The 4554-nt window shown below is 42.8% G+C and overlaps 1 protein-coding gene across 2 annotated transcripts in view; it reads left to right on the top strand.

Annotated features, from left to right (window-relative positions):
- The window catches only part of JARID2 (jumonji and AT-rich interaction domain containing 2), a 283368-nt gene that overhangs the window by 124439 nt on the left and 154375 nt on the right, over positions 1-4554 (top strand). The window lies entirely within an intron of this gene.

Here is a 4554-nt window from a genome sequence, read left to right as displayed (position 1 = left end):
AAAATAATTGCCCCTAACTGCCCTCTCCTGCTGGCCTGGTAACCCCTAACTGCCCTCCTCTGCCGGCCTGGTCCCCCCTCAACTGCTCTCCCCTGCAGGCCTGGTCCCCCCTCAACTGCCCTCCGCTGCAGGTAATCTTGTGTCCACATGGGGGCAGCCATCCTGTGAGTTGGAGTGATGGTCAATTTGCATATCACTCTTTTATCAGATAGGATAGTATTCCACTGTGTAGATGTACCACAGTGTTTTAGTCCACTAAACGACTTGGCAATCAGCTGCTAAAAATATTCGCTGCTAGTATTAGTAGAGAGAAATGGTGCGTCTGCATGTAAGGTGTGTAAGGGAAATGAATGCAACATAATTATAGTAATCAGTCATTAGCAAATGTTGTAGTTCCGTTATTAATAACTGGAGGCCTGGTGCATGAAAATCATACACTTGGGGGCGTTCCTCAGCCTGGTCTGCACCCTCTCGCAGTTTGGGAGCCCTCGCGGGATGTCAGACTGATGGCTTAGGCCAAGGAGCGGGCCTAAGCCAGCAGTCAGGCATCCTTAGTGCTGCCGCAGAGGCAGGAGAGGCTCCCGCCACCGTCACTGCACTTGCCAGCTGTGAGCCTGGCTTCTGGCTGAGGAGAGCTCTACCTGTGGGAGCCCACTAACCACCAGGGGGCAGCTCCTGCATTGAGCGTCTGGCCCCTGGTGGTCAGCGCATGTCATAGTGACTTGTCGTTCAGCTGTTCGGTCAATTTGCATATTAGCCTTTTATTATATAGGATTGTGTAACAGAATATTATAAAAATTTAGTTACGAAAATTTTTTATTAAAATGTTTCTCACATACCCGTTAATTGGCTGGGCCACAAAAATATGCTTTGTGGGCTGCATACAGCCTGTGGGCCGTGAGTTTGACATGCTTGTTTTAGGGGCTGGGATAACAGTGGTGAAGAGCAAAAACAATTTCCTGACCCTATGCAGACATTGTTTAAATGACTGATTAAATAAGACAACTATTGAAAAAGGGAAAATAAAAAGGAAACCCTTTAGTTAGAGGTCATATAAACTCGTAGAGAGGTATGTGTAATTCGTGTTGCCTGATCTTTAATGATAGTTATGATGTTGGGGCTGTTTTTTTAGAGTACTCAGTGATTGGCTGTTCTGAATAGCAGAGTGAGTATTAGACTCTTTCTGGCCTTCCATGACACCCAACTTGGAGAGTGCTATGCTACCTCATGGTTGGGCACACACCTTTGATTTCCACATCTCCATTCCATGAGGTAGGGGATCCACCACCGTGGTCTCCAAGCTGAGTGTAGGGTGATTCATCATGACTCTGCAGCTGTGAAAGGCAGTTTAATTTCTGAGTTATTGCCTACCTATTGAACTTTTGGAAGCAGAACAAAGTCACCCATTAGGTTTGTGTCTTGCATTAGTATTGAGGATGGTGACGAGTCTTGACCAGCACCCCAGGTTATAAAAGAACACTTGTGTTTTAAAAATAAGTTTGATTTTAATGTTTAGAATTTAAAAACCCATAATCTGTGTCATGGATGTGCCTCTTTTGTATTTAAAGTACTTTAAAGGTGTAATGAAACTGCTCTTGTACCAGTAAGTGAACCTAAATGTGTCTTCCTTGCAGGAGTTTTCATCTCACATGGTTTATGTTTTAATTAGACATTAGTTGTAGAGGTATAATTCTCTATTATGGAGGCCTGAAGTCAGAATGAAGGTATCAGCCTGAATAGGATGCAGAAAATTGTCACTGGAATTTTACATTGAAAGCTATTTTGGGGCTTTAAAATGTATACACGGTGTAGCTGTAGGAAATAATAGTTTATAATCATATAACTTATGGAGATGCAAAAGATGAGAATAGGAACTTGGTTACAATGAAAAGACTTTTGCTGCACAGCCTTTATTGCATAGACTGACTCTGGAAGCTGAAAAAGTGGATTTCAATCTAATAAGCATTAACTCCTGCCACATTTAAGACTGTCATTCAGTTGCAAAGAATATGCTGGGAGAGCTTTCATAGAAATTCAAGGGAGTAGGGAGTTGCTATAAGAGCAAATTCAACTAGGATGTGCTTTGTATGTGTTGTGTAGCTAAAGCATCTGCCTTTTACTCAGGTTAGTTATTTGGGCTCCCCAGATAGGTCTGGTTAGAGTTCTTAATTTTTCTGTTTTTTTAACCAGGTGATTGGAAGGTCTGCAGTGACTTGTACCAAGTAGCAGTTAAGAAATTGTGTGTGTTCCTCTTATTGGGTTGAGGCAAGATTTGTTGCTTCTTTTAACCTTCATGTTTGAATCTCGACCACCATCCTGGTTAGTAGATGTCTTGGCTCTCAGGAGAGCAACCAGGAAGACAGATGTGCCTTCTTCCTCTAGTGATATCGGAAATCACAGCTTGGCATGTCTACAGGAGGGAAGAGTGTGCAGGGGAAAGTGGAAATCCTAGCTCCCTTCTTCCCAGGGCTCCTCTGTTATAGAAGATGGAGAATCACTCTGATTCTAGGAAATCCCTGAAGCTTAATAAGAGTGCAGCTTAACTTATTTAGGGCTTAGAGTTCCTATGTGGTTGTATTTCTAATATGTAGTTTGTATTTATGTGGAGTTTAGGAATTTAAGAGCTGGAAAAGACCTCAGCTATCCCAGATCCCTTATTGAGTCCCATGGAGGTTTTATGTCACCTGTTAGTGGCAGGGAGTAAAAACCAATTTGTTGGACATCCAGTATACCAGCACCAGTCTGACTCTGAAGTGTTTGGGCTCCTGTTTGAACAGAGGGAACATGAATATCCAAAGCCCTGTTTTTACCCACGGTATTAATGTTTCCCTTATTCTCTTGATGCCCAGACTATCTGAGAAGCTCAAATACTTGTATGTCTAAATAGAACTGTGTGATAAAATGCTTAAGTCTTGCCCTGTCTGGTTTGGCTCAATGGATAAAGCGTCGGCCTGTGGGCTAAAGGGTCCCAGGTTCGATTCTGGCCAAGGGCACATGCCTGGGTTGCAGGCTCGATCCCCAGTAGGGGGCATGCAGGAGTCAGTTGATCAGTGATTCCCTCTCATCATTGATGTTTCTATCTCTTCCTCTCTAAAATCATTAAAAATATATTTTAAAAAAATGCTTAAGTCTTGAAGCAGGTGAATATGAGGGCTTCTTAGATAAGCAAATTGTGCATAGATATCCACAGAACCTAAGAATGTCCTAAGCCATACGAGTCTGCCCCTTAAGCCTTAAACATCTTTTCTTGTTTTCCTACAACAGTTGTCTCAATTTAGTTACGGTGTCAGCCATCTCCATCCTCCAGTCTTGGCTCATGTTCTGTCTTGGTTCCCTGCTGTTGTGTCCCTCCCTGCTCCCTCCTCCCTTACGGCCTCTTCAATTCTAATCGTTCTTTTTAAAAAAATACATTTTATTGATTTTTTTACAGAGAGGAAGGGAGAGGGATAGAGAGTTAGAAACATCAATGAGAGAGAAACATCGATCAGCTACCTGTTGCACACCTCCTACTGGGGGATGTGCCCGCAACCAAGGTACATGTCCTTGGCTGGAATCGAACCTGGGACCTTTCAGTCTGCAGGCCGACACTCTATCCCCTGAGCCAAACCGGTCAGGGCTCTAATCGTTCTTTATATATTTACTACTAGAATGGTCTATAGGCTGGCTGCTATAGAGCATTTGATTCCTCCACCCCCACCTTCTTCCAACCTAGCTTTTATTTTGTTCATTCCTCTGTCAAGATCTTGCATTGAATCTGATACAGCAGACATGGAGAGCCACACTTTTAAATTAGACCAGGGGTCCTCAAACTACGGCCCGCGGGCCACATGCAAATACAAATACTGTATTTGTTCCTGTTTTGTTTTTTTACTTCAAAATAGGATATGTGCAGTGTGCATAGGAATTTGTTCATAGTTGTTTTTTTTTTTAAACTATAGTCCGGTCCTCCAACGGTCTGAGGGACAGTGACCTGGCCCCCTGTTTAAAAAGTTTGAGGACCCCTGAATTAGACATTCAAGACCTGTTATTAACCTGTGTGTATTTTTATCTCTCGGGTCCCCCCTTTTCCCCCATTCCATTGCCCCTTTCCACACTGGCGTCCTCACCCCCCCACCTCCCATCCCGCCCCCCTGGTGACTTATTTTCTTAAGAGCCTATTGCTGATCCAGTTTCTGACTGAATTGTAAATTTCCTTGAAGGTAGCACCAACACCCAATGACAACAAAAGTGGAGCACATACAGGGTATCCCCCAAAATGCATACACACTTTGAATAATTATTAATTCCAATGGGTTAAACCTGAATAGAAAAAAAGCCATCAATTGAGCTATCAAAAAATATGTTATACTTTTTTTTGGGGGGGGGGGATACCCTATATTTGTAAGATAGTATACATTTTGGCATTGCTTGCTTTTTAAAACTCCAACACAATGGTTCATTATTACACACCCGGTTGTGAGTGTAATAACAACTATTTATGAACTTTGCTAGGAATAGAAAACTTCCGTATTCCCCATTAATGAAGGTCTTTGGATATGGATAGCTAAGGGGAGG

Source organism: Myotis davidii, unplaced genomic scaffold, assembly GCF_000327345.1.
Source record: "Myotis davidii unplaced genomic scaffold, ASM32734v1 scaffold62, whole genome shotgun sequence".
Classification (NCBI taxonomy): domain Eukaryota; kingdom Metazoa; phylum Chordata; class Mammalia; order Chiroptera; family Vespertilionidae; genus Myotis; species Myotis davidii.
The sequence above is the reverse complement of the archived record's forward strand: the minus strand, read 5'-3'. Positions and strand labels throughout refer to the sequence as shown.